Source organism: Haliotis rufescens, unplaced genomic scaffold (genome assembly GCF_023055435.1).
Source record: "Haliotis rufescens isolate VD_foot unplaced genomic scaffold, xgHalRufe1.0.p SCAF_1, whole genome shotgun sequence".
NCBI classification, from domain to species: Eukaryota; Metazoa; Mollusca; class Gastropoda; order Lepetellida; family Haliotidae; genus Haliotis; species Haliotis rufescens.
In genome coordinates, this window is record NW_025963779.1 from 59,352,652 (window position 1) to 59,365,099 (window position 12,448).

A 12,448-nucleotide genomic window follows, 5' to 3' on the forward strand; every position below is an offset into this window, starting at 1 on the left:
TTTAATGATGATAACAGTCACATGCCACCGTTACACAAGTCACTAAATGGTTTTGGATTTCTTTCTGACTTAGATGCACATATTCTTCCTGACTCTCATTTGTTTGAGTAATGATGAAGCTTCTGTCAACTTCAAGGTTTGCATGATCAGATCGTTTTATACATGTTTTTAAGCAGCTTTTGCCAGGACTCCAGTAAAACTTTAGTAAAGTAAAGTAGTAAATTTGGACTCATCCCAACCCTATTTTCTATTCATGAACACTTCCATAACTGTATGTGTCTGTATGTGTGTGTATAAATTAAACAAATACTGGTGTGACATCATCAGCTGTTAACAAATATACCTATCTCAATGAAATAAAAATTGCATGTAAAAGAAACTTACAAACGTCATAATGACTCCAACCTTGTGACCTCCACTGACAAAGAACCTGATCTTACTCAGGATAACCGCTTAAAAAACTACCAAGACTCAACATTGTCGAAGTAGATTCTAACCTCACATTAGTAGCTCAGTTGTCATGGATGCAGCAAGTTAATGTGCCTATGAGTTATGTCCCTTTGCTAGGCTAGAATATGCTGGTTTCGGTTTCACACCTCAGGGATTCACCAAAGAAGTAAATGTCTCTGATGTGTGTCACAAGCACAGATATCACTGAAACACTGTTCCAAGCTGCATGAAACCCAACTTGTTTACTCACTCCAACATTTGCAATCTTTAAAAATACAAAATATTCTCAGCAATATCATCATTTCTGATTAATTATGTCAGTTAAAAAAAGGCTTTTTTAAAGATCTAAGCTTGAGTTAACAATCTTTCATGAATGTGAGAAGAATTTGGAATCTCATGATTCAAATCTAATCTCTTCCACAAATAGCCATTATCATCTTCGAAGATATCAATTATTCAGATCAAACTTGCACCTTTTTCTCCCATTTACACACAAAAATTCATATCAAATGCATGTTTTCGAAATGATATAAAAAAAGTGATAACCATTTGCAATCAGTTCATTTCTAAATATTTATTTGCCAGCCTTATCATATAAAGTGTGAAATGAAACAAAGCTACCATCACAGCACTGTTGATATAAACTAGTTACCAAACTTTCGGACAAAAATCCAAAGATCCTTCTTATGCAGGTTAATTTCAAATGTAAGTTTAATGAAGCGTCAGCAAACTTTGCCACACTTGTTGTCAGCCGAGCTGGAGTTTCCTGCCGAGGGCTCTACAGCAAATCTCACTTGTGATTAGCCCATGAGCCCACATCAAAGCTTGTCAACAGCGCCAGTTTCCATACTACCCCCCCCTTCAAGATGCTTCCTTTAACCCTCGCATCCAATCAATAACCAAGCGACAAGCACTAAAAGTGAACAATTCTGATATTTCTTCTTGAGACATCAGCAAACTTCACGCACCGCGCTTGCTGAAAGCTCTTAAGTTTATTTCAAATGAAATTACCACTGTTTGTTCTGCGAGCCCCAAGTCTTGTTCCCATAATGCATCACTACCTCCAGTGCCTGTGGACATATCCCCATCCAAGAAGATTCACCAACTAACGGTGCTAATTATTACATCTATTTGTAACATCCTTCAAAATACGCTCCAAGCTACATCTCAAAATCATAACTTAATTGTGTTTTTTCAGTGTAACGATTACCCTTCTTGTTTGGCATAAAAAGACACGTTTGCAAACATCTGTTTGATTCATACCATCTTGCTAGATGCCTAATACCATTTGCTGTGAGGGTGACATTACGGAAACATGTTTCATAGAAATCTTGATAAGAGCAGCTTGGCATTGATTTCCATACAATAAAACATGGCAAATCATAACATGAGTATTTGGCAGCAGAGAACGACCCTGGAATGTCTTTTGTGGGCGACGACTCGGAAGGATTCTATTACCCCCAAACCTCATATGGGGCAATCAATAAGAAATCTTCGATCAATTTCAAAGATATCATACATAATTACGATTTGTCCCTATCAAACTTGAAAAATTTCGACCAATAAAGATCGACCATGAAAATGCTTGCCAACCAATCAAATTGATTGATGGCTCTTGCAGAAATCTGGGCCCCGAAAGGAACTAAATTGTGGAACTAAATTGTGGAACTAAATAGAAGTGGAGAAGGAACCTGGGAAGCCTTACACATCCCATGCCTGGCAAACTATTAGAATATAACAAATAGATTTCTAATTGGTACAGGACAATATCACAGGTTTCTCGCTCTCAATGAAAATGGTGAACCACTCCTTGTGCTGCAATAAGACTATATTTAGATGTAATTTTGTCGGTTGATGGACAGAATCTAATTTGAAGGTGATTCGGTTAAGCAGAAGCACCCCTATGGAAATTAGGTCTGAATAAAACTCGTTCCCTTTTTGAAGACGGAAAATTGGATCATGAGAGCCCATGAAAGGCAGTGTGATTGAGTGATTTGTTGAAATGAATTGATGCAGAGAACAAATCATAACATATTCACTTTACACTAATGTATGTCGTAAGACTCCGAGCATCAGGGTCATATTACAGAGAAAACTTATTCAATTATGAAATATTCAGTAGATACGCAAATTGAAGTTGAATTTCATCACTCTAGCAATCATTGTGGAGACAGTTGATGTAATGTGGGCTCTGAATTGAAATCAGCAATACAGTCATCGTCATGAGATACCAGGTGATAAGTTTCAGAAAGTAGCCCTGGAATAACTTCAACTAGATTCGCAAGTACTTGTACAAACTTATCTTGGATATACAAATGACTAATGATTCCTGATGGCCAAGAAATAAAGTCTGTACCATCAATAATTCAGCTGGGAATTGGTCTCCAAGCAATATTAGTGAACGAATAAAAAATCATATATACCAAAACACTACCATTTTCCGTGTAATGAGGATACAGAGACAACTGATTTATCTGGTAACCATCTCTCCCAAATTCCTCCCAGATCAGCCTCCTCATCAACTTTACAACTCTGTAGCATTCAACCAATAACAGTTTCTTAGACAAACTATAACCATTGAATTATTTATATTAATGAAGACTAGGATATTTCTTAATGTTTTCTCATTCTTATATAGAATGGCATCCAGTTACCTGATGGGGCTTCTTGTGATTCCAGGTCGATGGGAAAATAAATCCTTACACACCATGCAAATGATGGCTGAACCAAGTCAAAATGAACCATGTCTTATTTGAAATTTGACCATTTTTATGAAGAAAATCAAGAAACAACCTAAAGCTGAGGATTATTTTGTTGAGGGACCAACCATTTGATATTCTAGGGGAGGCCCAGAAAAGGCTTGAAAAAAATTAATTATGCTTCAGACTGTTGGGGGAAAAAAAGACTCTGCCATGAAAAATACATTGCTGCAAGATGGTTTAAAAAATATATATATAATTAGGCTCATAGTTTTAATTTATAAAATATCTGGTTTTGCAGCTGTGGTTGAAAAAATATCCATTCTTTGTACAAAATCCCAGCGTGAATGTCTATGTTATTCTATTTTGTTGTAGTTATGCGACTGGGCCACACAATTCAAGGGCATAGTGGCCGACAAAAAGCAAATAATGTAAACTGCTTGGTCTTTGTCATCCACCATGGGTATTCTAGGGTTGAAAAGGTCCCCAGTCCTGACTTTCATGAGACTTGCATCAGAATGCATTTTTTTATATATATATTCTCGATATCACATGCAACGAACCTGTTCTCCACATGTCATCATCAGTCATGATGGACAGAACATATAAAATTTCATGATACACTACAGAATACACATAATTTTGAATGATTTCCCAAACATGAAAATATCCTCCATGTCACTAATATCACCAAGGCTATCACAAAATGTCCTACAGAAGAATACTGGTAAAAACAATGGTAAATACAATAATCCTACTGCAGAATTACAATGGCTCATGCAACCAGAGAGAGGAGATACACATCACATTAAGAGTTTCTGAATGCAAGCAACATTAAAGGCTATCAATGCCTGCTTATGACAATTTCTTCCTCATATTCTTCTTCCTCACCCTGCCGCCAGATCCAGGAAGCGACTTCCTTCCATCCTACCTGGGATGAGTAGTCATCAACAGTATTTAAATCAAAGTCTTGCCAAACTATCCGCATACTGGCCTCACATCAAACAGTGCACTTCAAAGACTTGTTATTAATGCATGCAAGCTGTCAGCGCATGTCTGTGATGGCATTTTGTAGTTAAATCATCCCCTCACATCTGAGGCATCACCACCCACCTGTCAAAGACGACCAAATCTAGTTAGCATCGGCACACTACAAATGTCGATCATTTATGGAAATGAACACTGTAAGTATATTTCAATGACATCAAAGAAAATTGTTGTTGTGTTGATGACATGGCATGTAGGGACTAATGTATAGTCCTGGTTGTAGTGTCAGGGTTGGTGGGAGGGAATCAAATCAACGGAGGACATGATGAACATGATATCCTTCACAGTACGTAAAATTCTGTATAATTTCTTAAACTGATAAGATTATTCTAACAGCAGGTATGGTCTGCACATACAATGTATTATTATTCTGATGTAATGTCATGGATTTAGATCAATGTGAACATTTGACATCAGTTATATTTGGAAAAACAACAACAGTTTCCCATTTTATATAAAAACAAGACAAAAAGTGAGGAGGGCTAATTAATACCACGACTTCGACTCCAACATATTTCTAAGTTCAAAGAATGCAAGAAGCAATATTTTCTCAGAAAATACACTTATTGAAATCAAACTTTGCACTGCACCTCTCCTATTGGTATAGAAACTGTACCCCTAATTGGAAAAGAATCCATGAAGCAGTTTTCAAGTTACAGGTCGCACAAATGTTGAAGTAAAGAAATTCTAAGTTCACAAGAAAAACATCACTTTTTTCAAGGTAATATACATATCAAAACCAAACTTTGCATTGCACCTCTTCTATTAGTATGGAAACCATTCCTTAAATCTAAAAATAATCCATACAGTAGTTTTCAAGTTAGAGGCCCACAAATGTTAAAATAAGAAAATTCTAAGTAAAAACGGATAAAAAGCTGTATTTCTTCAGAAAATCCAAATATTAAAATCAAACTTCGCATTGCACCTCTGCTATCAGTATAAAAAGTGTTCACCAAGTTTGCAAAGAATTTCTGCAGTACTTTTCAAGTTGTAGGTCACACACAAAAAATGTTCTTGAAGAATGGTTGGAAGGACGGAATTCCTTGTTATAACTATATATATTCCCGTCCTTTTAGGTCGGTAATAATAATAGGTATAATAAGAGTGAGTGAGTGAGTGAGTGAGTGAGCTTTGTCTAACGCCAATACTCTAGTCATGCAAATTACTGCCCACAGTAAAAAAATGTAGTCTGGACCAGACAAGTGACTGAAAACATAGGCAATGATTCACACCATCGGGGCACAATGAAATGCAAATCAGCCACTAAGTGTGACCACACAATCTTGTTTAGTCATCTCTAATGACAAGCATATGACTCTTCCTCCGAATCCTCATGGGGCATCAAAAAAGACTGCAGTCATGCAGTTGTACTCTGAAATAATGTATCTTGAAAATATCAGATCGTGGCTATGTATCATTTCATCCTATTAGAATGCTTCGAGTACAAGCCTCCTCAATGTATCAGTCGATAGGGATCATTTTCAGGGTTGAAGCGATTCTTCATGGATGAGAAATAAAACATTTTCTCAATACATACAGGAGATATTGATACATCTACCTTAGCAAGAGGGAACTGATGAGTATTAATTGCTAGGTTTGGTAGCTTGGGTTGACTGATGGATGAGTGTCTGATAGGCAATATGATAAAGTGAGAGTACAGTTACATTGAGGACATTAGTGGTGATTATTCACATGGGTGAAGCCAGGAGAGAGGTCCTAGAGGGATAACAAGATGGAAGAGAGTCCTCTGGGTGCAGTGCTGAATAGTACAGCAGGCAGGCACCTACAGTAGGTCATCCAGCAGCACTGGTGTAGTACAGCAGACACCTACAGCAGGTCATCCAGCAGCACTGGTGTAGTACAGGGGACACCTACAGCAGGTCATCCAGCAGCACTGGTGTAGTACAGCAGACACCTTCAGCAGGTCATCCAGCAGCACTGGTGTAGTACAGGGGACACCTACAGCAGGTCATCCAGCAGCACTGGTGTAGTACAGGAGACACCTACAACAGGTCATCCAGCAGCACTGGTGTAGTACAGGGGACACCTTCAGCAGGTCATCCAGCAGCACTGGTGTAGTACAGCAGACACCTTCAGTAGGTCATCCAGCAGCACTGGTGTAGTACAGCAGACACCTTCAGCAGGTCATCCAGCAGCACTGGTGTAGTACAGGGGACACCTTCAGTAGGTCATCCAGCAGTGCTGGTGTAGTACAGCAGACACCTTCAGCAGGTCATCCAGCAGCACTGGTGTAGTACAGGGGACACCTACAGCAGGTCATCCAGCAGCACTGGTGTAGTACAGCAGACACCTTCAGCAGGTCATCCAGCAGCACTGGTGTAGTACAGGAGACACCTACAGCAGGTCATCCAGCAGTGCTGGTGTAGTACAGCAGACACCTTCAGCAGGTCATCCAGCAGCACTGGTGTAGTACAGCAGACACCTTCAGCAGGTCATCCAGCAGCACTGGTGTAGTACAGGGGACACCTACAGTAGGTCATCCAGCAGCACTGGTGTAGTACAGCAGACACCTACAGCAGGTCATCCAGCAGCACTGGTGTAGTACAGGGGACACCTACAGCAGGTCATCCAGCAGCACTTGTGTAGTACAGGGGACACCTACAGTAGGTCATCCAGCAGCACTGGTGTAGTACAGGGGACACCTACAGCAGGTCATCCAGCAGCACTGGTGTAGTACAGCAGACACCTACAGCAGGTCATCCAGCAGCACTGGTGTAGTACAGGAGACACCTACAACAGGTCATCCAGCAGCACTGGTGTAGTACAGGGGACACCTACAGCAGGTCATCCAGCAGCACTGGTGTAGTACAGGAGACACCTTCAGCAGGTCACCCAGCAGCACTGGTGCAGTACAAGAGACACCTACAGTAGGTCATCCAGCAGCACTGGTGCAGTACAGGAGACACCTACAGTAGGTCATCCAGCAGCACTGGTGTAGTACAGCAGACACCTTCAGCAGGTCACCCAGCAGCACTGGTGCAGTACAAGAGACACCTACAGTAGGTCACCCAGCAGCACTGGTGTAGAACAGGAGACACCTACAGCAGGTCACCCAGCAGCACTGGTGTAGTACAGGAGACACCTACAGTAGGTCATCCAGCAGCACTGGTGTAGTACAGGAGACACCTACAACAGGTCATCCAGCAGCACTGGTGTAGTACAGGGGACACCTACAGTAGGTCATCCAGCAGCACTGGTGTAGAACAGGAGACACCTACAGTAGGTCACCCAGCAGCACTGGTGTAGTACAGGAGACACCTTCAGCAGGTCATCCAGCAGCACTGGTGTAGAACAGGAGACACCTACAGTAGGTCACCCAGCAGCACTGGTGTAGTACAGGAGACACCTTCAGCAGGTCATCCAGCAGCACTGGTGTAGAACAGGAGACACCTACAGTAGGTCACCCAGCAGCACTGGTGTAGTACAGGAGACACCTACAGCAGGTCATCCAGCAGCACTGGTGTAGTACAGGAGACACCTACAGCAGGTCATCCAGCAGCACTGGTGTAGTACAGGAGACACCTTCAGCAGGTCACCCAGCAGCACTGGTGTAGTACAGGAGACACCTACAGTAGGTCACCCAGCAGCACTGGTGTAGTACAGGAGACACCTACAGTAGGTCATCCAGCAGCACTGGTGTAGTACAGGGGACACCTACAGTAGGTCATCCAGCAGCACTGGTGTAGTACAGGAGACACCTACAGTAGGTCATCCAGCAGCACTGGTGTAGTACAGGGGACACCTACAGTAGGTCATCCAGCAGCACTGGTGTAGTACAGGAGACACCTACAGTAGGTCACCCAGCAGCACTGGTGTAGTACAGGAGACACCTACAGCAGGTCATCCAGCAGCACTGGTGTAGAACAGGAGACACCTACAGTAGGTCATCCAGCAGCACTGGTGTAGTACAGGAGACACCTTCAGCAGGTCACCCAGCAGCACTGGTGTAGTACAGGAGACACCTACAGTAGGTCACCCAGCAGCACTGGTGTAGTACAGGAGACACCTTCAGCAGGTCACCCAGCAGCACTGGTGTAGTACAGGAGACACCTACAGTAGGTCATCCAGCAGCACTGGTGTAGTACAGGAGACACCTACAACAGGTCATCCAGCAGCACTGGTGTAGTACAGGAGACACCTACAGCAGGTCATCCAGCAGCACTGGTGTAGTACAGGAGACACCTTCAGCAGGTCACCCAGCAGCACTGGTGTAGTACAGGAGACACCTACAGTAGGTCACCCAGCAGCACTGGTGTAGTACAGGAGACACCTACAGTAGGTCATCCAGCAGCACTGGTGTAGTACAGGGGACACCTACAGTAGGTCATCCAGCAGCACTGGTGTAGTACAGGAGACACCTACAGTAGGTCATCCAGCAGCACTGGTGTAGTACAGGGGACACCTACAGTAGGTCATCCAGCAGCACTGGTGTAGTACAGGAGACACCTACAGTAGGTCACCCAGCAGCACTGGTGTAGTACAGGAGACACCTACAGCAGGTCATCCAGCAGCACTGGTGTAGAACAGGAGACACCTACAGTAGGTCATCCAGCAGCACTGGTGTAGTACAGGAGACACCTTCAGCAGGTCACCCAGCAGCACTGGTGTAGTACAGGAGACACCTACAGTAGGTCACCCAGCAGCACTGGTGTAGTACAGGAGACACCTTCAGCAGGTCACCCAGCAGCACTGGTGTAGTACAGGAGACACCTACAGTAGGTCATCCAGCAGCACTGGTGTAGTACAGCAGACACCTTCAGCAGGTCATCCAGCAGCACTGGTGTAGTACAGCAGACACCTTCAGCAGGTCATCCAGCAGCACTGGTGTAGTACAGCAGACACCTTCAGCAGGTCATCCAGCAGCACTGGTGTAGTACAGCAGACACCTACAGTAGGTCATCCAGCAGCACTGGTGTAGTACAGCAGACACCTTCAGCAGGTCATCCAGCAGCACTGGTGTAGTACAGGAGACACCTACAGTAGGTCATCCAGCAGCACTGGTGTAGTACAGCAGACACCTTCAGCAGGTCATCCAGCAGCACTGGTGTAGTACAGCAGACACCTACAGTAGGTCATCCAGCAGCACTGGTGTAGTACAGCAGACACCTTCAGCAGGTCATCCAGCAGCACTGGTGTAGTACAGGAGACACCTACAGTAGGTCACCCAGCAGCACTGGTGTAGTACAGGAGACACCTACAGCAGGTCATCCAGCAGCACTGGTGTAGTAAGGGAGACACCTACAGCAGGTCACCCAGCAGCAGTGGTGCAGTACAGGAGACACCTACAGTAGGTCATCCAGCAGCACTGGTGTAGTACAGGAGACACCTACAACAGGTCATCCAGCAGCACTGGTGCAGTACAAGAGACACCTACAGTAGGTCACCCAGCAGCACTGGTGTAGTACAGGAGACACCTACAGTAGGTCACCCAGCAGCACTGGTGCAGTACAAGAGACACCTACTGTAGGTCATCCAGAGACTTCATGGGGATTGGCCAGCTGTTGTAGGTGAGGGCTTGTTTTACTATCAAAATGCAATAAAGGTTTCGGCATAGTGGTTCTGCCAAGACTGGTTATCTTGGTACAATAGTGACAATCCAGCAAAGGACCATATCAAGATAGAAGAGGTGCACTGGTGGTAGCAAAGGAGCCAGGACACACCTAGTCGGTTACTCAGTGGGATTTTTGAGTTGACAGATTGAGTAAAGGCTTGCATGGTTATTATGACTGGCAAACTAACCTTAAGGTTATCACATGGTTTTACTGACAACTTTGAGCCAACAATAGGGACTAAGATGGGTTGCCTCAAAGGTGAGTTGACAGAAATATTGGCAAACAATGTCAATTTGTAACTATATTTTGGAAATCTGAGAAAAGTGTTTGTCTTGTGGGTGAAAGACAGAAAATGTCATGTTAGATGAACTAACGCATACAAAAGGGGTGAGATGAGAAAAGGGATGTTTCATGAAAAAACAGACATGAACTGTCCCAATGGTAAAATGACAGAAGGAATGAACATCACATGTAAGCAGTAACAACAAAATTGTCACCTATGATTTTTCCATTTGGGTTATCCTAAAGTCTTAATATCCGCTGACATGCCAATTGATGGTAGACGTCTTGCAACAACTATAGAAATGGCTCCATTACCATTATCACAAATCATGGATACATTTGGCAAGAACCATATATCACAGAAGATAATTAGACAAAAATGGCAGACCAATTCAACAGAAAAGATTGATTCATATTTATCAAATGTCGAGAATATCCCACATTAACTGTTTAACACTTCAGCCCATGCGCCCATCAATCACTGCGTAAAGTTCAGTCTGCTTGACAGCCTCCACCCACTCAACACTTGTACAACTATTGTTAATCAGCCAGATGGTAGTTCGCAAACTGTGATAACACAGATTGTGATAATGCAAACTGTATATAGGACACAGCGAAAGGAGGGTTTCCTCCTCGTTCGACCCTGACCTTCCTGCTGCATGGCGCCATGGTCAGGTAGCATGAGATAATGCTATTCCATCTCTGGCATTCATTATCACACATTGCTGACAGATTATACATCAGGCGTGACATTAAGACAGGGGCGAGTCAAAAACAGGATAAATAATACATGCAGGAAATTCTGTCCAATTTACATCAAGGAGCATCTCAGCTCTTGTTACCTAATATAAATAGGAATATTAATATTGATATATGTCCTGACTCTGATTAGGCCATCAGGGTCGTATCGCACGTCATCTTGTCAGAGATGATGAAAATAAAATCATGGTTATGAAGATAATGATTTGGACTTTGATTTCACAATTGCAGTGGCCAGACATGACAGTTTCTCCTTCTTTGTCAGTAAAGTGTAAGATGTAGAAACAAACGTCCAAGGAATGACCAAGCAACTGAGTTAGTCAGTGAGTTGGGATTATCACTGCTCTTATTAGAATTTCAATTACTTCATGTCAGGTCAGTTTAATATTTTCTGGGAAAGAAAGACAATGGGCAGAGAGACATTTTCTTTCCCAGACGGTATTCACACTGACCTGATCATGACTTAAGAGAGATTTAAAACATCAGAAATTGATTTGATAATTCATCTGACTGAAGACTGACTATATAGATTTGGTTGGTTGGTTTGTTGTTTAACGCCGCACTCAGCAATATTCCAGCTATATGATGGCGGTCTGTAAATAATCGAGTCTGGACCAGTCAATCCAGTGATTGATATCATGAGCATCGATCCACGCAATTGGTATCGATGACATGCATCAACCAAGTCTGAGCGAGCCTGACCACCCCTTCCCGTTAGTCGCCTTTTACGACAAGCATGGATTGCTGTAGACCTATTCTACCCCGGAATCTTCACGGGTCGACTATATAGATCACACTCAACCAGCACCATCAGTGAACATTAGGAACTGTTAACACATTTCACCTGTGGTCGACAATGAGTTAGTATGGGTCACTGAGCTACTCCACTGCTCCACCCATGAACAACACACCAAGTCACCAAGAATGGGATTTAAAGATTTTACCATGTGATAGAATCTAACCCAGTCTTTGGTGTGACAAATCAACACCTTAACCACTGAGCTACGCCTCCATTCCTGCTATGCACAACACACCAAGTCACAGAGACACCAAGAATGGGCTTCAAAGATTGTACCAGGTGGTGGACTTAAACCCAGTCTTTGGTGTGACAAAGCAACACCTTAACCACTGAGCTACCCCTCCATTCCTGCTATGCACAAAACACCAAGTCACAGAGACACCAAGAATGGGCTTCAAAGATTGTACCAGGTGGTGGAATTAAACCCAGTCCATGGTGTGACAAATCAACACCTTAACCACTGAGCTACCCCACCGCCCCAGCCATGAACAACACACTGAGTCACCACATGTGTCCACAAGCATGTCTAGATGATGACCCGATAATGCTCAGTGAAAGCATCTTCCCATCATAAACATGTCAACTTGTCAGCAATGAGGGTAAACAACCCCCATTCATTATCCCAGCACCCCACCATTGTGAACACATCAAAGCCCTTCCTTTCTGAATTCCATATGGACTGGCTTCAATCAGGGATGTCGGAGATGGTTATCACAGGAACAGGGGACACCATCTCTCACCACTGCCTCTCTGTGCTCCACTAAATCTGCCCATGACCATCATTCTGCTGTTATTTCCCCTGAGCTGCCCACTTGTAACCCTTGACTACACAAGCATAA

The 12,448-nt window shown here is 43.3% G+C and overlaps 1 protein-coding gene across 5 annotated transcripts in view; it reads right to left on the minus strand.

Moving 5' to 3' along the window:
* The window catches only part of LOC124131495 (limbic system-associated membrane protein-like), a 138,687-nt gene that overhangs the window by 60,039 nt on the left and 66,200 nt on the right, over positions 1-12,448 (minus strand). The gene's annotated exons all lie outside the window — the stretch shown is intronic.